Genomic DNA, 27825 nt, shown 5'->3' with positions numbered 1-27825 from the left:
CGAATTAATTATCCGTGCGCACGCTTTCGCAATCCGTTCCCTCAGATTTGTAAACTGTACTCACGGATTCATGCAGCAAGCTCCTACATGTTAACATACAGTTTTAATGAATATTATTATGTGGAATAGGTTTACAGCAAAGTGTCTTAAGTGATTGTCTTTCAAGTGTAGTAAGAGGTGGAATACAACAATTTAATAAGAAAGATATGCATCAAAATCTTGTTTAATTTGTGATAATCTTAGCACTTGATTATTGTTATAAAATAAACCTGGCATTGTGACTGACTCTGGAGTAATTTGTTCCTCTTTTGTAAGTCGTTTTGAATAAAAGTTTCTTATGCATAAACTGTATAATAATATGTGATGCGTCTTTTTTCCGAGCCCATGTTAACGGATCAGAGCGTTCACGCTGCACGCAGTAAAAGGCTAGAAATAAAAACTTGAAAATAATGAATATCTAGCACATGATCATAGAGAGAGTTGTGAGAGCACAGGACACAGTTTAAGTGAGAGGAGACAAGTTTTAAGTGCACACACTCTCTCCGGGCAAGCACGTCTGGTTTTGTGACAGAGCAAAGGAAATCTGCATGCGCACAGAGGGATTCACACTCGTGCATTATTTTAATGTGCTTTTGCATTACAATAACGCACTCTCGCTGCTGCTTCTGCATTGCATTAGTGGTGGAAATTATGATTCTTTCTAGAGATTCGTTCATTTTCAGTTGGTTCACCAAAATGATTCGTTCAGAATCGTTCAATGATTCGTTCAGTTATCATTTCTTCTATTACACAAAATATGCCAGCAGGTGGCAAAAAAGAGTGTATTATGTGTTATGTCTTTAGACAACGAACGTATTCACTTGTTACAAAAACTGATCTGGCTTTATTAAAGTGTGTGTATAATCGCATTCAATATATAAAGTCTAAGTAAGTTGTTTAGATGAACAAAGCACAAGGTCTTCTTGCCTAATTAGCATTTTAATTTTAATTGTTTGGTCAGACAGTTTGTATATTATATATTCACATTCATAAATCGGGGATTAAACATGGAGTTTTGCTAAATATCAAAACAAGCGTATGTGCACAGTATTGTACCTTTGCATTTTCCGAGATTTACATGCTAAATGGCAGACTAACCCGGTTTACTCTCATTCATTACGTTCACGAACGAGATAAGCTATGTAACAGTTCATTTCATTCACGAACGACATGTATCCGTTCTTTCAGCTCATTCACGAATGACATGTGTTTCAGTTCAGTAATTTCATTCACGAACGAGATGTACTAAATCATTCAACTCATTCACAAACGACATGGGTACCAGTTCAGTAATTTCGTTCACGAACGATAAGATCTCTAGATCTAGTTCAGACTCATATGAAACTCGTTCATTGAAGGGCGTATTCGTTCAATACATTGAACAAATCTCATACTCTGTCACATCTCATACTCGAAGGCTTTTGGCTCGAGGTTGAGTAATTATTTGACAGGATGAAATGGTTCAGTTACCCGGTTCACTGAGCTGCGCATGCGCTGCTTATAGCGCCGTGCTGCTGTGGAGGAAGGAACTTCACTGAACGAGAAATATGAGTCAGTGGATTACGTGAACGAGAACGATTTGTTCACCTAAAAGATTAGTTCAAAAAGAACGATTTGTTCACGAACGACACATCACTACATTGCATACACATACTGTATACTCATTGCAAACAGAGTATGTGTGAACCTGTATAATATATATCAAATCTATTTTAACACCCAAGGAACTGCTACAATTAATGAGCTCTATGAACAATGCATGGCAAAAAAAAGAAAAAAGTCCCTGGACACGGGATTTATTTATTAATTTTTTTGCCATAAGTCTAGAAATTTTGTTACACCTTTACTATAGTGATTATTTTTACATGTCTGTTCTAGAGACGTTACAACTTTTTAATAAAGCTCTTGGATTTCTTTTGGAAAAAATTTTCAAATTCATCCTGAATGTATTTATGACTGTAAAGCATATCTCTGTGTCAAAATTGTGATTAAAATCGAAATCCCAAAATTGATCAAATAAATCACGGTTAATTTTTTTTGCAGTGGGCACAAACATACGTGTTTGGTTGTGTGGGCCGCGAGCTGAAAAAGGTTGGGAACCACTGATGTAGATAATAATTGTAGACTACCCAACAGTATATTTAGTATGCAACTTTAAATGTAATAACCTTGAACATATTTAGAAATAAACTGCAACATACATTCTTGAGTCAAGAACCGGTTGCATCGGTTTTCGGATCACCAGTAGTTCTTTCGGACAGTTCGATTCAATAAACCGGTTGAAGAAAACGGTTCACCGTTTCTTTTGCGCTCGACGTAATGGCGTCATTTGCGATGATTGCCCTTGATTCAAGCCTTCAGTTTACCCGCGCTCATAACACTAGCACAGAATCAGTTCAGAATCAATCACCAAGAGTCAGTTCGGTTCAGACGTTCTGTGTGTCGTTCTGCTTCACACTGAATCACACATGCGCAGTTTCATCAGCTCCTCGGTTCATGAATCGGACACGTCTGACAGAAACGGTTCTTGACTCGTGAACAAGTCAGCCTTTCGTTCATTATCTGTCTTGGCTTCATCTTCAGTTCTCTCTTCACAGCAGTTCAGTCAGTCAAAATTTATTTTCAATGCTTCAACAAATTCTAACTGACCCTCTGATGTCACATGGACTACTTTGAGGATGTTTTTCTTACCTTTCTGGACATGGACAGTAGACCGTACACACAGCTTCAATGGAGGGACTGAGAGCTCTCAGACTAAATCTAAAATATCTTAAACTGTGTTCTGAAGATGAACAGAGGTCTCACGGGTTTGGAACAACATGAGGGTGAGTTATTAATGACATAATTTTGATATTTGGGTGAATTAACCCTTTAAGTAAGACATTCGTTTCTGTTAATAAAGGTTATGTAAGATAGTTAGTCATTGTAGTCAACTGTTTTATTTTTGTTGTGCTTTTTAATTAAGTATAACAATGAATCCATCTTTTGTTATAGTCTTAGAAAGTGAAAGGTATATGCAAAACAGACATTTGGTGAATTTGAAAAGTGCATGAAAAGAGGAATAACGTTAGCTGTTTAGAAAATTTTAATCTAAAAATAATATTGATGAAAATGTTAAAAACAGTAAAAAAAAAAAAAAAAAAAAGACAAATAAAATTGTGACCAAATGATGTGTTTGTGTGACCAACTGAGAAAGTCCCAAAAGAGCGACCAGTGGGAAGAATGAGTCTTGAGCCCTGTGTCTGGAATACAGTAAAAGTTAGATTTTGTTGGGTCTAATGTGTACATTTATTGTATATCATGATGAACCTGTACAGGATATTTTATTGGTCATTTGCACTTAATTATGTGTCATGGATAGGAAGCGTGTTAAAAATGTGTGTTTTTTAATATTGAATTGTTCATAGTAGTGGGTTTGCCATAAGTCACTGTCTTATTGAAGCATATAACAGTAATAAAGTGAAATGAATGTATGTTTACAATGATTGTTTAATATTTATGCCTTTTAAGATTCAGTGTAAAATATACATGAAGTCCCTGGGCATCTTGTTTGTATGTCTTTGTATATTGTAGTATAAGGTTGTATTGTTTGAGATTTTTCTTTTGTTTTGCACAGGAGTATTGCTGTTGTGAAAATCATGAAGAGGGGAAGGGTTGAAATTGAAGGATATCTTCATGATGTATCTGAAATTTGGAAGGGGCTGATCATCACAAATATTTTAACGCCTTAATACAGGAGAGGGAAAGAAACAGTCGTGTAGTGGTGTTCAATCTTCAAACACAATGTGTTTCGGAGTGCGGAGAAATACAGGTGTTTGACAATGTTGAAATGAGTAAATGTTTTTTAAATTAATGTAATTATTATTTTTATGATGGTTTGTCTGAGAAGAAACTAATGTAAATGATGTTTTGTTGTATCATTAGAACACCTGTAAGATGTAATTGTGAGCACAGCATCCTTGCATCCATGTGTGCTTCATCTTAACTTTGTATTTGACGAGTCCTCTCATGATGTTGTGAACGATGTGACAAGTGCAGCATATTTTCCAAGAGGCCGTGAATATCAAATGGTAAGTTGTTTCATATGATGGCATGTATAGATAAATTGTGTACTTGAGAATTAAATGAGTGAAGTATTATTTTTGAAGAAATGTTGAATCTGATTATGTCTAATTGCACAAATGATAACCTGTTGCTTCAGGAAGAGTTTAATGGTTTGTTAAATGTTGTATTGTCAAGTATACTCGTAGGTGTGCTAAGGCAGAGTAAAGTAGTTATACATTATATTTGTGATATTGTGATATATACAGTCATACAACGGTCTATTTTTATGAAATTGAGATTAGTACATTGTCTGAAAGCGGAGTAAATAAGCTTTATGTTTATGTGCGTAATGTTAGAGTAGGACAGGATTTGGCTGATATAGAACTATTTGACACATGGAAAGTTGTACAAATTAAGTTCTTATCAATGCATATTAGTAATTAGACATTAAGCTTTAATAAATTTATGGTAGAATATGGAGGATGTACTTCTTTGTCTACAACAGCACAGTCAAGAAAAATTTGACCCGAAAGGAAGGTGAACTTGTCATATCAGCGGGGAAGATAGACTAGTTGTGCCCAAGACAGCATCCTTTATCTTCAGTAAATCTGGCAACATCACATACCAGATGTCAGCAATGTGACACATTTTGCCATTCATCCAGAGTTGTGTCTGTATTGCAAGGTATTGAGACATTTGAAGAAGAATGAACAGAGTGTTTTGTTCTGGATGACTTTCTGCTTCATTCACTTCTGAATGTGCCATCAGCACTCCAGATCCTGATCTTCTCATTTTGAGATTGCTCGGTGAGGGATCTAGTCACCTCCACGTAAAGTTTTGTGGACCGCATGTTCTGGATGTGGTATTTGTAGCAGACATCAACACTGCAAGTTCATCTTCTGTACCACAAACTATGGAGTGCAGTGCAAGCTCGTCTAACAAGAGTGAATGTACCACTATGACTGATGATATGATGAGGAAAGAAGTTTTTGCAGAAGTTCAAACTGAAGAGTCAAACAGAAGAGAAGGATGAAGGATATGAAGAAAAGCAAGAAGGATCTAGTACTTCAGAAGGCTCTGTTGGAAAACTAATTCAGGAAATAAGAGAAGTAGTGCTTGGAGATGTGACTGAAGAGTGTTGGAAAGGTTTTCAAAAGAGTGTGAAGGGAAAGAGGAAGACATAATGTGTATTTGTGGAGTTTAGTACAATTTGTAATGTAAGTGTTTAGGTAGTTACTTCAGACAACTATAATGTTTTAGATGAAAAAGTTAAAAAGCAGTGATTTCTTTCTTTTATCACAATAATGAATTAATCGGTCATATTGTAATTGTAGAATATGACAGACATTTAGCATTTGGTCTAATTATAAGGGTGTTATATTACTGTTGTGATTTCTTTTTTCTTTTTTTTATCTTTCAGTATCTTTCAGTATTGTGGGACATATTTTGTATTTGAAACTATGATTTATAAGATTATTATATGCCAAATCTATTAATTTACAGACAATGTTGTTGTAAGGGGCCCAAAATGTCAGTTTTGTTCAAATTTTGCACAAATTGTGAAATAAAGTGAAATGTTAACTATTGCTCAGTGAAATATGAAGGAGCCATACCCTTTCATATTATAATACTCTTAGATTATTAATAGTCTTGTTCTGTCCCATCTATCACATGTTTCTGCCTTCATTACTGTACAGAAATGTCAGTTTATTTTATAGTATATAAGCATATTTATGCTACTTGTTTTTCATGAATGTATTTTACAACAATACAAAAGAGTAATGCATAACATTTGACCAGATTTAGTCCTACGCTTATCAACTTTATTTGTTCCCCACTACATGTTTAGATTTTATAACATTTTTGTGCACCCATGATTCTTGTACCTTTTGCTGCTGGATTATCCAATATCTAGTTTATAACAGTATTTTTGTCTTAGATTATGATTATATATATATTTTTCATTAAAATGTAGTTTTTCACAATGTAATTCAGCAGATTGTGTTTAACACACAAAACAGTGATGATCAGGGCCCGTATTCACAAAACATTTTATCTTAACTCTAAGACTTCTCCTAAATTGGAGTAAAAGTTTTTAGCTGAGGGTTTTTTCTTAAAACCTATTCACAAAGCTGCTGAGACAAACTTTCAGAAAGGAATAAAAGAAGTCTTAAAGGGTTAGTTCACCCAGATAGCAAATGTCGTGTCGTTCCAAACCCGTGAGACCTCCGTTCATCTTCTGAACACAGTTTAAGATATTTTAGATTTAGTCCGAGAGCTCTCAGTCCCTCCATTGAAGCTGTGTGTACGGTCTACTGTCCATGTCCAGAAAGGTAAGAAAAACATCATCAAAGTAGTCCATGTGACATCAGAGGGTCCGTTGGAATATTTTGAAGCATCGAAAATACATTTTGGTCCAAAAATAGCAAAAATTACGACTTTATTCAGCATTGTCTTCTCTTCCGTGTCTGTGTGAGAGAGAGAGTTCAAATCAAAGCAGTCTGGATATCATATGACAATAGGTTTGTTTTGTGGTGATAGTAAACCAAGCTCACTGGATGAGTATCTTGAGGACTTCATCTGTGAAATAAAAGACTTAAGTCATGGTTTTGAATTTGAAGGACTCAAGTTAACTTTACAGCTTACCTCAATGATTTGCGACGCACCTGCACGTGCTTTTCTGAAAAAAGTGAAGGGCCATGCAGGCTACCATGGATGCGAAAAGTGCATTCAGGATGGTGTGCACCTGGAGAACAGGATGACATTCCCTAGAAATGACATGCCTCTTAGAAATGATGACAACTTCAGAAATAAGACTGATCCAGATCACCACCATGGCATCTCACCACTAGAAGAAACATCCTTGGATATGGTCTCTGGATTCCCCCTTGATTACATGCACCTTGTGTGCCTTGGTGTCATGAGGCGGCTTCTCCACTTGTGGCTTCGACTGGGTCCTCTAACTTGCAGGCTGTCAGGATTTCAAGCCACTGTGCTGACAGAAAGGTTGGTTGGTGCCAAAAAAAATTTACCTATGGAATTTCCGCGCAAACCAAGGGCAGTGAGGGAAATAGATCGTTGGAAGGCGACCGAGTTTAGACAGTTTTTATTGTACACAGGCCCTGTTATGTTGAAAGACCTACTCAGCACGGAGGTATACAAAAACTTCCTGCTGTTTTTTGTGGGAATCTTCATCTTGTGCAATAACAGCCTAATTGGTGATCACATCGACTATGCCAATGATATTCTGCGACTTTTTGTCACACACTTTGGACAGCTATACGGCCCCAAATTCCTGTCCTACAACGTCCACTGTCTTGTACATCTTGCAGAAGATGCAAAACACCATGGTGTCCTCGACAACTTCAGTGCTTTCCAGTATGAGGATCACCTTAACAAGCTGAAAAGACTCCTGCGGAAACCTACATGTCCTCTGAGTCAGATTGTGAGAAGGTTCTCAGAAATGCAAAGCTGCAGCAAAAAAAAGGAGAAAAACAACCCACCAATGCTCAGAAAACAACACACGGCTGGCCCTCTACCTGAATGTTTTCATGGATCTTCACAGTACAAAGAAATAAAAACCTGCTCTTACACTTTTAAACTGGACCAGGCCAACAGTTATGTTTACATTGATGGGAAAGTTGCAAAGCTGCAAAATATAATTTCAGCGAAGGATGACATTTACGTGGCCTACACTACCTTCAACAATCGTGAACCTTTTTTTGATTATCCCCTTCCATCCTCAGAACTTGGTATTCATCTAGTTGATGGCATCTCAGGACCAACACATTTCTGCAAGTTTGAGAACATTGAGGCGAAAGCTTTCTTAGTTCCTTATGACCGTAATTTTGTTTCAGTCCCTCTTTTACACACACACTAATTTTTTATTTTTTTATTTTTTTTGGACTTGCTACTTTTATTTTGGGTAACTGAATCATGCATATGAACAACTGAAATGTAATAAGAATCGTTACACTTTATGGGGCTTTAGGTTGTTCCAGCTAAAATAAAACAACAACAAAAAGAACATGTACCTGATAGTGGAGTTTGTCGGAGAAGGGAGTACCGGTCCTGTAGCAAAGTCCTGGTACTCAGATGGCCACTCATGGTGGCCTCCATACAAAGACTTGGACCGGTTACTAAAGAGCGTCAGGTTGATGGAGGCACCACAGCCAGATAAGGGTTGGACCAAGCATCAGGCCAGAATTCTACATGAGTCGGGTAAGCAAGTTAAAATACACTTTAAATAAACATTAAAACAGATGACAAAATTACTAATACATGATATTCCACAGCTTAATGTTTTCATGAATTAAGTTCACATACTTTGATAATTTCAGCATCATTTGACAACATTTCCAAAAAATGGAAAAGGGCATGCTACACTTCTGACATCTCAGAATCTGAAAATTCTATAAAAAGAATTCACAAGTAAGTTGTAAAAATACATATTTCACTTTAAAAAGATACATTGAAAAGTAATTTCAACAAACAGTAATATTCAGTCTTCTGAAACTATAGAAAGTTTATGTGAGTAACATAGATAAATTTAAGTTATTTACTTATAATCTTGAATTCAGCCCTACCTTTTCACTCACAATTAGTAACCAGCCATGTTCAGTTTCTAATGCAGGGCTCGACATTAACGCTTTTCAGCTTGTCCGGGACAAGTGGATTTTGTGAAGGGGCAAGTGAAAGAATTGTACTTGACCGACAGGACAATTAACCTCATTAAAATTTGAATAAACAATAACTAGGGCAGCATGGAAACTTTGGCGAGAATGACTCTGATTGTATTACTTTTAGTGTAAACTCTGGTTAAGGTCACATAAGTTGAGGCTCGTACAGCCTGTCTGACTCGTGGAGAAATCAAAACTATAAGCGCAACAGCACACACAAAGAAACAAATGTGAACAAACATAAATATTCTAATTTCATCAGTAGCGTGATTTCACATAGAGCAGCTGTTACTACACAGAGCCGTTGATCACAGACATGCTGTGCAAATCCTAGCATATAATGAACTTGGATTTGCGCAGCTTGTCTGTGAACCATGGCTCTGTGTAGTAACAGCTGCTCTATGTGAAATCACGCTACTGATGAAATTTACCGCTGATTAGAGAAGCAGCTTTACTGAAGAGATGCGCATTAATCATCGGCCGATATATATTGTGCACCCCTATTTAACAAAGTCTATACTAAAATTATTTTAGTCCACCAACGTTAATCCAGTCATTTATCTCCGGTCTGGTTTAATTGTCGGACTAAAATCACAGATTTTGCGATATGATTGGTCAGCCTGCATGTCAATCAAACTTTCTGCAAAGGGTAAATTTTGCCAATTTTTTTGCCACATTCACGTAAGAAGAGCTTTTTTATATATATTTTGGCCTTTTCCTAACCTTCCTGGGTTATTGTACGGTGTCAGAAAACCTGTATATAGACCACAGAAAGTAGTATGCACCCTTTTTGGAGTATGAATTGGAAAAGGAAATTACACTGTATTTGTTGCTTTTTTTTGTTTTTGATTTTTTTTAAATTGACAAACATGCTAGTTTATTACCTATATAATCCATTTTTGTAAAATAATCTAATTCCCTGATTTTGCTCTTAGAAAGAAAACATTCTCATCAGATGATGAGCTTCATGAAACCCCCAACAAAAAAGTTAAGTTAAAATGAATAGAGACAAAAATCCACCTACACCAAAAATCCAGCCCGCACCAAAAGTCCCGCCTGCACCAAAACCTCCAGCACCTCTAAAATACATCAAGACAAAAGGTAAAAATACAATAAAACAGTTAAATGACTAAGGCATAATAGTGTGTGACTGCTGAGTGCTATTCTTTTTCAGGTCCTGTTGTACGACCTCTGCTTACAACAAGCAAAGCAGTGAACTCTTTCAGCAATTGTGAGTTTTAAATTGAGAAAACTGATATTTGTGGATGTTTTGTTCCATGCTCAAGAATGTTCCTTAGCCATGGTAAGATCAATGTATAGCACAGGCTCTCGTGATTTGTTGGTTTACATCACTTTTCTTTTTCAGCTTCACCCAATTCTGTTGCTATTTTAGAAGTTTGGACAGAACTACTATCATTACATTCATAACTTGAGGATTTACATACTAAGGATGATTTAATAATAAACATTTGGTTGCCAATTAGAAGTGATAGCAATCTCAAGCTTTAGTAAGGCTTTGTGTAGTACAAAATCTTGTTTTGTGAGGCAGACATAACATCTACATACCAATTCTTTCAACAGCACTTGTTAATCACCACCAAAGGGCCATGGAGAAGCCAGAGCAGGCCCGTTTTGAGACTTTCCCCAGCGGTCAAGGTAACAGGCTCTACATGAGTACTGTAAACACAATGTAAAAGCTGTAAATTCACAGCATTTATGACAACTCAAAAGCCTGACTCCATAACAGGGTGGGTCAAGTTTCCGATTGCTGAATAAATAGATGACATGCAGTTTGTAAACTTATTATTCAAGTTGATTTTCTGATCATATTTTTATTCCTTTAATGAATAAAAACCAGCCATTAAAATGAATGTGTCATGTAAAATTATTTAAATTTACCAGTTCCATCATTGTCAGCTCCAGATGTTCCTGTGAGCTTCTCCCAGGCAGATGAGCCACAAGATCATTGGGGTGAACACTCATCTGACATTCAAGGTAAAAAAAACAAAAAAACAATTAGTATTTGGTAAAAGAAAACAAAAAGGACAATTACTGTACACACATAAGGTAATTCAGCATGTTATGTACAATCTGTCAGAGAATGCATTTTCTTTGCTGAGACCTTCAAGTTCCAAGCAAGAAAGAACACAGCGTAAGTTGTATGACTCACTTTTGGTAAATACTGTAGGATTTCATCTAGGTTTACTATAGAAAATGTGCTTGTTTAAAGCAAGAAATGTAAAGCTAAATAAGCTAAAACACAAAGAAATAGAGAGCACAATTCAGTTAAAGCAGCAGAATGAGTACCTTTTGTAATGTCAATGAGCTTCTCTCATTCAGACCGCCAGCTGGAAACTTGGGAAGAACACCCATCTATCACTCAAGGTAAAACACATTAATTAGTATATGGAGGAAATCAAAAACACAATTGCAAATGAGTCATGGCCTAACACAACCTAATACAGTTTTCACTCTTTCTAATTAGAGAACAAATTCTCTGCCTTAAGACTCTCTCAAGACCAAAGACCATCAACCACAAAACAAGGAAGAATGCAAAGTAAAAAAAAAAAAAAAAGTCAATTTCAGTCATTACTAGGGTATCACTAAAAGGGGTCATATGCTATTTTAAAGACCATTATTTTGTATATTTGGTGTAACAGAATATGTTGACATGCTTTAATATTCAAAAACCATTTTTCAAATACTGTACATTATTGTAGTTCCTCTATGTCCCGCCTCTCTCAAAAACGTCATTTTCAACAAAGTCCCTCCTTCCGTCAAGCACAGGCTGCTCTGAATGGCCAACTGACCCAATGCATTGTTTTTGGGCGAACATCGCAAGCACTCGTCGGAAATGCAACGCCCCTTTCCATAATTGTGAGCTTCATCTTTCAAAGTAAATATCCAGACTGTTAATAATGTCCTTCGTTTTACCATCAGTTCAAGCCCGAAAGGGCAACAGAGTCGCGTGACAGACACAGTGATGATGCAGTACACAAGCCACGGTTAAGACAGCTTATGTGCTATGATTTCTGACAGTCTGTTTACTCTGCTGTGATGTTACCCTCACACACACACGTAATCACACAACACGTTACTCTACGCTGCGCAAAACTCTGCATTTGAACAGTCAATAGCAAACACTTAAACTATTAAGAAATACTTAAAGTAGCTGATTCAGAATAAGCACCAGATTCAATTCAAGTTTATTTGTGTAGCGCATTTTACAATACAATCGTTGCAAAGATTGTCATAGCAAAGTCGGAATTTACCTTTTTTTTGTTTTGTTTAAACTCTCCTAGGTTCACAAAACTGTCATCCATTAAATGTGTTGTACAATTTTGAACATCTGGGTTGTTCTGTTGTAAATAAATCTTAACAATGATTCCTCATTGCATATACTTTCGGAAGGCCACATAAAGTGCTTTTGCTTTTGCCTAGAAACACAACCCAGCTAGCAAAAAGTTGTCTATTAGACGTTGAATAGACGTAAACCTTCAACGTCTAATTACGGTCCACTGAAGGTTGAAAATGAAAATTGAAAAGACGTCAAATTTGTCCTACTTTTCAATGTTGAAAACAGGTCGATCTTTAACATTTACTAAATGCCTATTGTCAATTCTAAAGTACACATTAACATTCCAAATAACATTTCATATTAACATATTAATGAAACAAAGCTTTAAAGGGTTAGCATATAATCACTTTATTAAAACAGCACATTTTAAATAGTGCAAACAGTCGGTAACCAACACAGATTTCACATTAGAGTAGTGCAATTAACATAGGTCGGTCCAGTAACCAACACAGATATTTCACATAAGAGTCAGTCCAATAAACATAGGTCGGGGTCCAGTAACCAACACAGTTCACTTTCCAAGAGTCAACAAAACAACTCTAAGAAAGAAAATGTACACTATAAGTTCAAACTTTGCGACCTCCACCTCCAGCTCTCCCTGGAGCATGTTTAAGTGTCCCAGCCATGGCAGCCCTGGTTTCCACTTCTGTGGCTGTTTTACTCCACTTCATTACTGCGGCTGCAAAAGAAAATATATTAGATGGTGCATGAATAAACCATGTCTTACATCATTAAGGCCCTTACTACACATTGTATTTACATTATCAATTAACAATTGCATGATTTGCATACCTTCCCAAAAGAAATACAATTGGTAAGCTAAATTACATATATACACAGGTGCTTCTCAAATTAGAATGTCATGAAAAAGTTAGTTTCAGGAATTTTGTAATAATATATTCCCAAATCACTTGAACAGTGTTATATTTCCTGCAGTTGTGTACTTACAATATCCCAAAAGTCCCCAGAGATTTTTAATTTCAGAGAAATTTTAAATTAAATAATTGTCCTTCCCGGATATTTTCTTCACTTGTCGCCGGTCACTGACGTAATATCCGCATTCTCCCTGGTTTCTGCTGTATTCGCTTTGTAAGTCTGACGTCACGTAGCAGCGCTTCCGTGTCCAAACGCTCTATCAGTTACCACGAGAAAACAACAAAAGGTGCTAATATAAACTCACAATGTGATTGAATACTAGTGAAAAAAGTTAATCTTAACCTTTAACTCCATACCAAAGTCCCAGATAGCCAGACAATGAAAATATAAAAAATATATATAAAAATTATTTGTGTTTGGGATACTGTGAGCATGGAGACTGTAGTGTATACCGTAAGTTTGAAAGCGTTTAGCTTAAATTATTAATATGAAAAAACAGTGCTCAAAAACAGCTGCTGAGGTCGTATTCTCAAGTGAAGCGAGTTGAGGCTTGGACCCGGAAACAGTGCTTCTTACGTCATCACTTAACAACAGGATAGTAACCAGAGCCCTCTGATTGTAACCAAGGGGACAGACGTGGACAACTGTAGTTAGAAATGTCTATCTGCATGCTTGTTGTTTCGTTCAAACATTATGGACCATGGTTTGAGATGTTGAGAGCTCTACGTCCGAGACTAACTTCTACTTGACACTGCTCTTAAATGTACTTTATTAGACAGGTAAGAAAATGTACATAAAACTAATCAATGTTATATAGTTTACAAGATGAAATGTTTGTATAGGATCTGTATGTAATTTTAATGTTGAAATTACTGCTAGTCTCATACAGACAAACGAAGTTTGATCGTGTAATGGTTTGACCAAGTGAAACAGCACTGCAAGTTTCATTCGTCTAATAAACTGACCTGTGAGTAGTAATTCAACACTTCCGTGTATTTCGGTAGAATTGTCAATATTCCTTTATATTCCAGGACTCGTGTCGCGTGTGTCTTGTAAGAGGATAGCAACCCCTAGCGGCGAAGAAATTTACATATTGGACCTTTTAAGTTAAATTCCTAAAATGAATAGACTTTTCCACTATTCTAATTTGAGAAGCACCTGTATAAACATGAAAAATGCAGTTACCTTTTACCACAGAGTAATGAACGGTATCCTGGAAGGCTTTTTTCTCACTGCGACCCCGCCCCTTCATGTTGAAAGCAGCCATTAGGCTGTTGGTGAAAAGCCTGAGAAAACATGCAGAAAATCATAGAGTGAGGTCAACGCCTACATTCTACAAATATTCCTTTCTGCTTGCATTATTCCTAATGAATCAACTCTTTCTGCATTTATGCTTTTCTACGTGCTAAGAGGAGGGCAAACAGAGCAGACAAGGAGTAAAAATTTAACTAAAGTGAAAAAAAAGTGACGTGACATTCAGCCAAGTATGGTGACCCATACTCAGAAATTGTGCTCTGCATTTAACTCATCCGAAATGCACACACACAGCAGTGAACACACACACACACTGTGAGCACACACCCGGAGCAGTGGGCAGCCATTTATGCTGCGGCGCCCGGGGAGCAGTTGGGGGTTCGATGCCTTGCTCAAGGACACCTAAGTCATGGTATTGAAGGTGGAGAGAGAGCTGTTCATGCCCTACCCCCACCCACAATTCCTGACGGCCCGAGACTCGAACTCACAACCCTTCGATTAGGATTCCGGGGGTTGCGAGTTCGAGTCTCGGTCCGGAGCTAATTAACTGCATAATAATTAACTGTAAATTAACTGCATAATTACATTCTATATTCTGAGCATGTGAAAGTTGTTTAATACCTGTCCATTAATTTATGGACGCAGTATTTGTTATTCCTCCCTCCCACCTTTGAGAGCTGGGACACCTGCACATGACACATGAAAAGCCACTCAATACATTATGAATAAACCAATGGTGTTGTAAATATAGTTTGTAAATAACAATCTGATTGTTGCCAGATTGAGCTTAAATGGGAACTACTCATGTTGACTCATCCATACAATAACATCCTATAAAGCTGTGTGCATGTTAACAGATGCTGCAAAAAGCATATTTTTTGCACAATATAGATAATTTAGACTTTTTGGAGACTTGGAAGTCTAGTCTTATTGACACAGTTTAGTCCAATTTCTGTAGAAATCATACCCTTTGTTCCCAGAGGTTGCGTTCCTTGAGACGTGCCTCTTCTTCAGCAAAATCTTCAAAGGTTTCTAGCCTAGCAACATGGACAGCAGCATTCAGTGGCTCATAGTGCCTTCCGACTCTTTTTATCTCATCAAGAATTTCTACAAGCTTTCCAAGCACTGACTTCTGGTATTCTGTGGAAGAAAATACATTAATTTATTTTTGTTACTTTATGATTATTAAAGAATCATACAATAATAAATATTGACCATGGACGTACTAGCTTGAGACATGGGGAATAAGCCTCTCTCGGACTCTGATGGCATTTGAACTCCATGCTGAGGTGTGCGAGAACGCCTAGATCCTGAAAATTTTTTTTGAAGCTCATTAAAATTTAAAGACAGCTACTCCTACAATAATGTCAATAAGTGAGGTAGGAGAATTGACAACTATGAAGAATGAAATTAATCATGGACTCACTGGATGAGGATGCCCGACTCTTTCTGCTCCCAGACTGTGATTGCTTTTGAACTCCACGCTGAGGTGTGCAAGAACCCATAGATCCTTAAAGAAAAATTTATTACATAAAAAACAGCATTGAAGCTCATTGAAATCGTTTTTAAAGACACCTGCTCCTACAATAATGTCAATAAGTGAGGTAGGAGAATTGACAACTATGAAGAATGCAACTGATTAAGGACTCACTGGATGAGGATGCCCGACCTTTTCTACTCCCGGACTGTGATTGCTTTTGAACTCCACGCTGAGGTGTGCGAGAACGCCTATATCCTAAAATGTTTTTATTAAATAAAACACAGCATTGAAGCTCGTTAAAAACATTTTTTTTAAAGACAGCTGCTCTGAATATTTTTTTAGCGTGTGTACTGTAGAGAAAATGCAAAGGCATATCAAGCTGCTCTGTCACAACCATGGCAACCAAATTCCTGCACAGGTCAATTTTTGGAGACCCGCCCCCACAAAGTTCAGCACCAAGTGTGATCTGATGTAAAATTAACGGTTGCCTGAGGACGCTCTAGCTCTACAACCATCTTATCTGAGCTCAAAACGCTGCTTGAGCGAGTGTCAAGATACTAAAAATAATAAATACATAATTATGAACGTGTTTATGTGCGTTTATTTTTGTTCTCAGTACGTTATTTATTGATCAGTACGCATTTAATGATTATGAAAGCATTACAATTTTTTTTATTATTATAATTATATACCATCGATGAAACCACAAAGCTGACCCGGAGGTATGTATAACTGCAATATTAAGTAATTTTGAGTATTATTGCTATTAGTATTATTTTTTAAATTAGGTAAGGTTACATATAAACAACAGCTCCAAGTCTCACGTGCAGTGTAGGCTATACATCACTGTCCGAATCCGTTCACTTATTAATTTGTTCACTCCTTCCTGATAGGTATAGTGAACTGAACTGCCATACACTATATAGGGATTAGTGAATGAGTGAGCGATTTCAGACACAGCACAGGATTTGGCATGACCCGTTGATGGAGCAAAAATGACATGACAATGGCGTTTTGGAAAAGAGCTCTTCAAGCACATATTTTTCATCTGCTACTAAGGTTACCCATCTTCAAGGAGTTCATTATCCGCCCGCATCATCGCCCGTGAATTTTAGGAATGTCACCACCCGTTTTATCCACTTTTATAAGGGTAACGTGCCTTTACCCGACGCGTTGCAGGACTCTGATGGCGATGGATAGCCACCTAAAATGGCGGCGCCTTCGCGGAGTGAAACGCGTGACATCTCATTCTCAATCTTGAACTTCACCATCTAGCTAACAATGGGTTTTTGTGCTTGCTAGCTTGAAGAAAAACACAAAACTAAACACTTAGCCGTACAGCTAAATTCTATCAGTTAAGTTGGGCAACCTAGCTGAGGTAATGTTGTAAAGGAAGATTATAAATAGCATAAACAAAGCTAAAATTAATTAATCTGGATATCTACCTCGATATAACATAACTAAATTACAAAATAATCACCAACAGTTAAACCTTAATGGCTTATTAATATCCGCATTTGGGTAATTTATTAGCTAACTGTCCATCCGTGTGGTGTGGCTATGGACACTCAGGGTAGCCGAATGTCTAGCTAGCTACTGTAATTACGTTTACAATAAAAAAAAGTCAGGTTTGGTTGAAATAAGGTAAACGTTTTCAACGTTACACTTATTTTGCTATCATATCTGTAACAGTCACTGTCTGTCACATCATTTACTTGTCCTCATGGAGAGTGCTATGTTCATCCCATCCACTAGGTGACACCAGTAGCGTCTATACCTTGTGTATAAAAGAGGAAGTAGAAGAGTAAGAGGTAGCTTCAGTTTGAGTAACCACATGGTTAATGGCTGTTCTCTTAAACAAACCTGGCTTGAGAAACTTTTGTTTGCTGCTCAGCTAGGATCTTTTACATGGAACTAACATTGCTTCGAGTGCTGGAATGAGAATTTGCTGGGGTGCTTAGGACAAAACAACTGCCCAAGGATTGTATTCCAAGACTCCTGGACTACAAACAGAAGAACAAATACTTCCATCCATCAATACCCACCATTTGCAGATAAGACTGTTCATTCTTAAGACTGCTCACTTGATCAACTTCATTATTCATCAATATCTTTATGGGACATTTCACACTTATTCACTCACACCATTCTTTTTATGTGATTTATTTTGTGTTTGAGTTTGTTTGTTTGTTTGGTGTTTAGGGTGCAGTGTTCATGTAAAAATTCAATATATGCTGAGAAAAGATTTTCCTTTCTTGTTTTTTATTTTCGTTGATATACGTATACCCTGAACACAGAATCCAATAGGATAGAATGCAAGATTGATTCCCCCTCATTCTTCTGTATCAGGCCTGGTTTAAAATAGCTGGGACAGTTATATATCTAATTATTTTGTCATAGCTACTTACTTTACACAGCTGCTTTCTGAGTCGTGAAGAGCTTTCTGGAATCTGGCGGTTGGCACTGGGCTTTTTTCGCGCCACATTCACGCGCCTCTTCACTTCTTCTTCTTTCGTTTTAATGGTGGTTGGCAACTATCTTTAATGGTGCATTACCGCCACCTGGTGGGATGGGGTAATTATAGCAATGTATGAATCCTCATTGCACCTCAATCGCAGTTGTTTAACTTTGATGGAATATGTAAAACTCTTTACATTTATTTAAGATAATAATGAACATGGTTTGGTAATTTGTTTTCTCTGTTGTTTTAGCATGTATAACAGATTATCTAGCTGTCTCTTAGATTGAAAACACTATCAGTTGAAAACACGTAGTCAAACAGTCCAGCCACTACTTAGTTGAAATCACATTGTAAACCAGTCCCAGGCGGACCGACTTATTTTCAACCATATTTCAACGTTGAAAGACGGTAATTGTTTACTGGGAAAGCGTCTCCCTGACATGACTGCTTTAACACTAACTGCGGTTCCTGAAACCACACCTTTTTTTTTTTGAGTGAACATTTGGGCGTAGATGTAGATGTGTGGGGGCGTGTTTGAATGAGCCGTTTAGCATGGTCTGGTTCTGCCTTATCTTTTAAATAGAATAAATCCTTTAGTGCAGGGGTTCTCAACCTTTTGAAACTCATGGCCCACCAATGACTGTTTAAAAACATGCCGAGGACCACCTTTGCAAATATGATGATGAACACAGAATAACAGAAAATTCAAAAAGTACCATGATGTACTATGCTGTTATTTATGCCACTGTAGCATCCTAGGTCAAGTCAGCTATGTAGACTATTAAAACTGTCCTTGTGTAAAAAAGACTTGACATGTTTACTCAGTTATCATTTATTCCTGTAACAATGACAGGGCAAGTCAGACCAGTGACAGGGTCAGACACAAAAGGGGGAACACTCTTTTAACAAATTAATGAACAATACTTCCCCACATCCAGGCTAACATGCCTGTAACATCAGGTCATACACACAAGAGGGAACATTCTCTCAAATCATTAGCATAAATGTTCATTCACTGCAATTTACATACTGTAAGTGTAATTTATCAAATACAATTGGCAACATGAATGTTTAATACAATCTTGCATACTAAACAAACTTGAAGCATTACGTAAATGTTACATGTATTATATGTGTGTGTGTGTGTGTGTCTATATATATATATATACTTTTTTTTTTTTTTTTTTTACAATTAATCTGGAGAAAAAATGGACAATTTACTTATACTCCTAACCCAAAAATGAGGAAGTCTAACAGGTGTGTCACATGTCAATAACAGTTTTCATCAACAATCACTCTAGGTCTAGGACAATTTATAAATCACAACACATTAACATACAGTATTTACATGAGTGGGTTTTTGGAGTAGTTCACATGAGAAAAACCATATATACTTAGATACCTTGCTACAAAATGCATATTCTTCATACTGTCAGTGAGACACTTGGGCTTGCTTCTTGGAGATAATAAGATCAAGTCTTGGTGAAATGGGTGAGAGACTGACACGGAGAGTAGCATTCAAAGTAGCTTTCAGTTTGCTCCTTGCTTTTGATTTTGTGATAGTCACAGTTGAGAACCCTGACTCACATAAGTATGTGGTGGTGAAAGGAAATAGAAATTTGATTGCCCGCTTTGACAGAGAAGGATATTCACTTGCAGCCAGTAACCAAAATGAAGCAAGGTCAACCTGAGTGAGTTTGAGTTTTAGGCTACTGTCAGCTGATAGCTCCATTAGTTCATTTTCCAACACAGTGGAGAGAGCCATGTCTTCTGAAGCAGGATCCACAGAGAATGGGTCCAAAATCCAAAGGTTTCCCTGTCGAGGGTCCTCTGGGAAGTAGTCAGCAAACTTTTGAGACAATTGAGACAAGTGCTGGGTTATAACACTTGAAATGTGCACATGAGAAGAGGCTTCCAAAGTTTCACTCAGATGTGGAAACATGTCAAATCGTCCCTCCTTGACTCTTCTATTCCAAAGAATTTGTTTTTTCTTGAATCCCTCAATTTTGTCTGAAACCAAAAACACTGTGCTGTTTCTGCCTTGCATTGATACATTCAGCTGATTTAACTGATCAAATATATCAGATAAGTAAGCCAGTTTTGCACAGAATTGATCATCGGTGTAATGCTCAGCAAGAGGGGAGCGTTGCTCTTCCAGAAATGTGTGCACTTCTTTTCTCAGTTCAAAAAGACGATTAAGCACACCCCCTCTTGAAAGCCACCTTATTTCACTGTGGTACAAGAGCTGCAAATGATCAGCGTCAAGTCGTTCACACAGAGCTGCAAAACACCTCGAGTTGAGTGCATTTTTCTTAATATAGTTTACAGTTTTCACAGCAATGTTCATGACCTCATGCAGTTCTGGTGACATGTGCTTTGTTGCAAGACTTTCCCGGTGCAAGAAACAGTGCGTCCACTTTGCTTCTGGCGCTCGCTCTTGGATTTGTTTAACAACACCGCAATGTTTTCCGGTCATAGCTGCCGCGCCGTCTGTGCAAATACCTGAGCAGTATTTCCAATCAAGACCCTTTTCAGTGAAGTACTCATTAAGACAGTGCATAACATTAACTGCCGCTGTTCTTGTTGGAAGTTCTTTGCAAAATAGCAGATCTTCACAAAGATTACTGTCCATGCAGTATCGGACAAAAACTAACTGTAATGCTGAGTTGCTTATGTCCGTCGACTCGTCCAGCTGTATGGCAAAATAAGGGCTTGCCTTTATTCGTTCCACGAGTTGGCACTCAATGTCATCACTCATATCAACAATTCGCCTAGCCACAGTGTCATTGGAAAGTGGTATTGACTGAATTTTGGTTGCAGCTGCATCACCCAGTAACTCTCGACACATATCCACAGCACTTGGCAAAATAAGTTCCTCAGCGATAGTAAAGGCTTTCTTACTACGAGCAACACAAGCGGCAACCATATAGCTAGCTTTCAATGTGACTTTTGATTGAGTTGATAACGATGTTATGACTTTTTGTTGAGCCTGAAGCCCATCTTTTTTTCCTTAAAAAATATTCTTTTGGCTTCTCAACACAGCCCGGGTGTTTTGAGTTCAAAAGTCTCTGCAGCTTTGATGGTTTTAGCGCCTAATTTGACAAAATTTCTCCACATTCAACACACTGCGCCTTCGGATTACTCTCAGTACCTGCCCTTATAAAACCAATTTTAATGTATTCAGCGTCGTACTTTCTCACCACACACTTCAAAGCCTTTGCTTGCACAGGTCTGTCTCCCACATCTGCTTTTCTTTTCAGAAAACGATCCATATTACAGTAACGTAACGTTACTCCATCTGATTGAAGGAACGTTCAATCTGGTGTTGTGACGTGATTGGTGTTGCAACATTTAAACATAAATTAGCTTTTAGATAATGCATCTTGACTTGACTTGAGTTTTTTTGATTAAATAAATTCATAAGAACAATTAGATAATTAGAAAATAACACGATTTGTTAATGTAAAATATATATATATATATATATATATATAATATATAATATATATTTGTGGGTAGTCTACCACTGCCACCAGATGGCGCTCGGGCCGCGGCCCACCGGTTGAGAATCACTGCTTTAGTGGGAGACTTTAAGCTTTGTAAATCTGTAGATCTTATACATGTACAAATATCTACATAATAGAGCTGAAGATCTTTGCCCGAACCCGACGGGACTTCGGGCTTAATTTCTATCATCTTACGCGGGCTCGGGCCGGGCTCGGGCTTGCGCTCCGGTTTGCGAGGTAAACGAGCGGTCATGTGATGTGTTTCGATTAGCGCGAGAAAGATGCGAAAATGAATGCTGAGCAGGTGTAATGGAGGCTTGCCTCTGGTGATTACGTTTTGGTTGCACCGGCAGGCACCAGCAACTAAAGCAAACTCTGAGGTGTGGAAAAGTTTTGACCATGCTTATAATGAGAATAATGAGTGAATAATGACGCACCATCAGTGAGCGCAGGAACGCGCTGAAGACATCTACAGTGGATTCATTCATTTTCCTCCACAAAAACATGTAGACCTAGCCTAATCTCTGTGAGTAAAGGTTTTTCAAATGATAACTAAATATTCATTGAGTCTTAAATGCATAATGTAGACAGAGTATTTACGCTAATGTTGGCATTATTCTTTTATTAAATAAAGCAAATCCGGCGGAGCCTTTATCTTAATTTCGTTATTGCCAAATACCCATCTTAATTTAAAATTTATCTTAATTTTTTTTTTTTTTTAATAACTCGTTTTTATTGGTGCGTTGGTCTATTTATAGGTTAAATGAGCCTATGTCTAGAATGCTGAGATGTTACGATGTGACACAGGACTTATTTTATTTCTTTATTCCAACTTCCAAGTGGTCTAGTCTACGTTAGTTATGAGTAAATTATGTTAAAACATGAATAAATTACTCATTGTTGACAAAAGGCAAAAGAGCTGTGTGCGTGCGCACATTTGAATAATGTCGGGCTGTAAACTGTTCGGGCTTTAAAAAAAGCTGTAAATCTAAATGTACTTGTCGGGATCGTGCCGAAACCTGTCGGGCCTAACTTTTAAGGCCCGATTACAGCTCTACTACATAACACACTGAAGAAAAAGAAAAATAGAAATCACATTATATGACCCCTTTAGGAGCCCTTGAGCCAGATTTACTAAACAGGCCAAATTAGCATTAGAGCACAATTCCATACATGTGCTGATGGGAGGGAAAATTATGCGTGCGATTTACTGACAATGCAAACTTTACAGAACAGACGAAGCCAGATCATTCCCACAATAACCAGTGCAATCTACCAAGTGCAGCGCAAATTACCGCCCGCTTTAAGAAGTGCCTTTTTTGGGCATTAAAAATATAGCAAATACAAATAATTTGAAGAGCACAAATGTTATTAAATCATTGCGTTATTCATCTTAATACTCACCTCCCATAAATTTTGTGTCTCAAAGGAAAACTACTACAAATGCATATTCAAGGTTAAACGCAAAAACAACTGTCCACATCTTTTTCAGCACTAATTCTTTATTGCGCCTCTTTAGTAAATCCTGACAGTACTATTTTAACACCAAAAGAAGGTTTGTGCTGGTGCAAGCTGTTAGTAAATCTAGACCATATTGTATCAGTGTCATGCACTGTCAATGTAGCAAATACAACTTACCAACTTCACCTTTCTTAACTCCAGCTGTTCCAGTGAGCTTGTCCAATGAAAATGAGCAAGAAGATGCTTGGGGTGAACACCCATCTAACTTTCAAGGTAAAAGAACATTCATAAACACATGCAGTAAACACATACACTGCAAATTAATAACACTAGGTTTATTAACATCACATTTTCTGTACAATCCATCAGAGAACACAATCTCTGAACAGAGTTCCTCAAGTACTCACCAGCCAAGAACAAATAGTAAGTCATTTGTAATTTTTTTTTTTTTGCCTGTTGACAGCATCGTGGCTCAAAGAGTATGTGTATCATCAGCCTAAGGCTTTAAGCATGTAGCCATATCTTCAGAAACTCAATTTTTCATGACGTGTTTAATCACATTTAAGAGCTTTATGTGCTTGCAGGTGCTTCTGGTGTGAGACGATGGAGCTGCATCACTAATCAATGTACACGTACGTTAAATTGAAGTGCTAAATTTGTAAAATTATACATCTTACAGTTTAATTAAAATACTCTCCCAGATAAACTTACTGTGTTGCAGCTGTTGAGAGGACAATTCTGGAGGCACTTAATGAACTGGACATGAAGATCAATCATCTGACTTCAGTAAACAACCGTTCCAGTGCTCCAGTGGTGGACAGCGAGGATGATGTCTTCCCTCTCACAACCATGGAGGAACTAGACAAACTGGAAAGAAAATTATCAGAGAAAGCAATGATGCAAAAGATGGTAAAAATCATTGACATTTGAAGGTTTAACAGTTGCAGTGAAGTAAATAATGTCTATTATATACCCGGTTTCACAGACCAGGCTTAAGGCTAGTCCCAGACTAAAATGCATGTGTGAGCTGTCTGAACTCAAAATAACTTGCAATGACATTCCTTACAATATGTCAGTGCCATTGTTTCATCTCAAGATGCACACATGCAGCATTTTTATAAAAGCAAAACTAGGACCTATAGTCCTGATTTAAACTAATCCCTGTTCTGAGCTCAGTAGTAACTGATTACATGTAATCTGGATTACATAAACAGATTCTATTACATAAAGAACTTGTAATTGTATTAAATTACATTTTATAAAACTCATAATCAGACTACAGTTACTTTATGGATTACATGATTAAATATTATTTACGATATGCATGGGCTACTGGCGATGAGAGTTTCCCCCCTCTCCTCTCTTATTTACAATATAGCAATAGATTATTCTATTACCCCCCCCCCCCCTCCTAATTTCTCTTTTTAATCTTTTAAATTTTCCTTTCTAAAACAGAAGGCTGCTTATATAGATTCAGAAAGTCTTCAGGTTTTGTGGATATTCACACAGAGACCCGTCTTTAGTCAGGTGGCAGCGTTTGATCACTGGATTTAAAATAATTTAATGTTTAAGAACATAGCATCTGCATCAACACATTGATTTTTATCTGTAGGTTGTTTAACCATGTATTTCTATGTCTTTGGGTGGCTTTAGTCTTTTAAACGCATTAAAATGCACAAATTCACAAACTTTGTTTTGTCATCTGATCACCTAATATAATTTACTTAAAAGTACTAAAATATATATAAAATATATATTTTTTAATAATTAAGTCTCACATTTCTGTATTCATTGGTTCTGCGACACTGGTTATGGTCACATGACATGCAGCTAAATTAAACGTTTTATTTTTATTTTTTAAATGCTTTATTTTAATTTAAAATCTTTTTGTGATTTAAATAATTATTAGCATTTCATTAATTAAACTCACAAGCCTCCTACAGTTCATTCACAAACACCAGTTTGAGAAATCTTGACATAATATATTGTTTAATGCACTTCATGCTTTAAATAACAACAATTAAAGTATATTTACTTCCTTTTTGTATTTTTATGTCATATGGTACTTTGATTATCCTATTTAAATTTGATAGACTACTTTTAGATTACTTTTGACCAAACTCATCTGATTACATTATTTAAAATGTGTAATGTAATGGATTTCATTGCTAACTACAATTTTCTCATGTAATCTGGAATCAGTAACAGATTACAATTTGTGAGTAACTACTCAGCTCGGTCTGTGAAACAGGACCATAATGTTTGGGCATTGTCTATAATGTTTTGAAATGTGTTTTTATTTTTAAGGTGAACAGGTTATCCATCAGTGGAGGACACACACTGAAGAAAACCATATGGAGAATATGCTCCAAGGTGTTTGGTCCTGACCGTCCTGTAGCCAAACAGCTAAACTGGTGTGGTAGGGGAGAAAAGCGAGGGATCAGGAAAACAAACATAAGAGCACTCCTAACAGGTAAGTTATGTCCAAAATGTTTTCCAATGTACAGTGTACGGGGAACACTTTAAATTAAGGTTCATTAGTTAACATTAGTTAACATTAGTTAACATGAACTAAGAATTAACAATACTTCTACATAATTTATTAATCTTAATCGTAATTTCCGCATGAATCAATGCATGCATCAATGCATTATTAAAATCATACGTTGTTTGGAAGCTTGGAAGCACATGCGCAGTACTGATGAGGAGTCGACTCCAAAAGAGTCGATTCCTTGAATCTGACCAGCCCAGTTTTCGAAGTAGACTTGATATAAAATTATTAATATTCAACTCAGGCTGTGTCTCCACTAATCTGGGAGTCACTCTAAAAGAACCTGAAACCGGTAGCAGTTTAAAGTTTTTATGACTGAAGCAGAATTTCAGCACCACTGGAAATGAACAGTGACCAATCAAATAGAAAGCACAGACATGAAACGTTCTACTTGTATGTTATATTAGCCTACATCATGCTGAGTGACATTAAAAACAGTAGACAAGCATTAACTGCACATCAATTATCTATATTAATTAGATAATATTAAGGCAGGCTAATCATTCTCAGCTAGTAACTCGCCTTGGGATCATATGAACAATTTTCATTTAAGAATTATGCATTAACTGCGCAAAATAATGTAAAATAAGACATTTATTTCGTCTTATGTCTGTTAATTGTTAACTGTTAATTAATTGCCTTTGCTGATTTGAGGAGGTGAAAAAAGTTTTATTTGTTAAACTTATTTAAGTTTTACCTTTTAACATGCAGGAGCAGCTATGAAGAATCCCGTGCTTCCGTCGCCAACTGAAGCAGAGGCTGAAAAACACATTAAGGATTATCTCCACTTGGCCCCAGGGAGAATGCCTTGTTAATCAACTTGCTTTTTTTTGGTTTGTTTGTTTGGTTCAGGATTAAAATAATAATAATAATAATAACATAAACGACTGCTTATTTTCATTCACTGTTAATAAAAGGATACAAATAATTCAACAGCATGTTGTGTTCTTTCATTCTGAGTGGAAAATACTTGGGTTTAGTTATCATACTTTTCTCATATGTGAAGACGCATGCATAATCATTGTAACTAAAGCTGTGACCAATAACAGTAAATATGAAGGAACGTATAAAATCGTACAATTAAGAACGACGTCTATGCTATGTAAATCAGATGTCTAATAGACGTAACATTCAAATATTAAACGTCTGTAATACGTCTACCGGAGATCGCTGGAACGTCGGAAAAGGACGTCTATGCGACGTCTTCCAGATGAGCAAACGCCCTAAAAACGACGTCTCCCAGATGCAAACGCATACATCGCACAGACGTCCCCGCGACGTACCTGTGCTATCTGGGTAATTCATAAACGGCTGTTGACTTAACAGGCATACATGATATGGCCTTAAAAGGATTAATGCATCTTTTAATCGACATCAATCATTACAGTTTCATGAGCAATGCTTGACTATAATGATGTGCATTTGTTTTTAAGCCGTACTCTGAAATGACCTCCATGGGCTAATATATATATATATATATATATATATATATGTATGTGTTTATATCGGTTTATTAATTAGTTAAATTAGGTGTTGATTACTCGAAGGCTAATTTTTAAAAGCTATTTGTATACCTTTTATTAAATCTGCTGTCCTTTCTGACAAATAGTTTGATTCAACCAAATTTAAATAGCTGTATTTTAATATTTTGTGAAAGCTATTTAGATTTGGTTGAATAAAACTATTTGTCAGAAAGGACAGCATATTTAACAATAGGTATAACAAATTTTTTTTTTAAATTGCCAATGGGTAATCAACAGCTAATTAGATTTTTGTTGGCAAATATCACTGGTGTCAAACTCAAGTTCCTGGAGGGCCACCACCCTACAGAGTTAGTTCCAACTCTGCTTCAACACACACACACACCCACACACACACACACACACACACACACACACACGTGCCTGCACTTTTCAAATAAGCCTAAAGGACTTGATTAGCTGATCAGGTGTGTTTAATTAGGGTTGAAGCTAAACTCTTCAGGGCTGTGGCCCTCCAGGAGTTTGTCATGTCAATTTTAAGTGTGATGTTTAAAACAAACAAACAACACTTTGTTATTATTTAAGAAAATAGTGTGTGTACTTCTCTATATAAGTATTATATAAATATACAAGTA

The 27825-nt window shown here is 36.8% G+C and overlaps 3 long non-coding RNA genes across 4 annotated transcripts; 2 read left to right on the top strand and 1 right to left on the bottom strand.

The window, feature by feature from the left end:
- Positions 1–6643: 6643 nt before the first annotated feature.
- LOC127968597 (uncharacterized) lies at positions 6644–10016 on the bottom strand. 2 transcript variants are annotated; one of them, XR_008156024.1, is made up of 5 exons: positions 9787–10016; positions 8410–8495; positions 8118–8291; positions 6930–7115; positions 6644–6851 (listed from the first exon to the last, which is right to left on the bottom strand). It is a non-coding gene; the product is annotated as an uncharacterized LOC127968597 (long non-coding RNA). The 2 variants fall into 2 exon arrangements; XR_008156026.1 differs by having other exon boundaries at positions 6930–7073; positions 9787–10012.
- Positions 8157–10081, top strand: LOC127968629 (uncharacterized). Its single transcript, XR_008156033.1, has 4 exons — positions 8157–8304; positions 8424–8514; positions 9698–9863; positions 9937–10081. It is a non-coding gene; the product is annotated as an uncharacterized LOC127968629 (long non-coding RNA).
- A 15288-nt stretch (positions 10082–25369) lies between these two features.
- On the top strand, positions 25370–26635 carry LOC127968802 (uncharacterized). The gene is made up of 2 exons (XR_008156136.1): positions 25370–25631; positions 26421–26635. It is a non-coding gene; the product is annotated as an uncharacterized LOC127968802 (long non-coding RNA).
- The last annotated feature ends 1190 nt before the right edge of the window (positions 26636–27825 follow it).

This window comes from Carassius gibelio, chromosome A4, assembly GCF_023724105.1.
Source record: "Carassius gibelio isolate Cgi1373 ecotype wild population from Czech Republic chromosome A4, carGib1.2-hapl.c, whole genome shotgun sequence".
Classification (NCBI taxonomy): Eukaryota; Metazoa; Chordata; class Actinopteri; order Cypriniformes; family Cyprinidae; genus Carassius; species Carassius gibelio.
The sequence above is the reverse complement of the archived record's forward strand: the minus strand, read 5'-3'. Positions and strand labels throughout refer to the sequence as shown.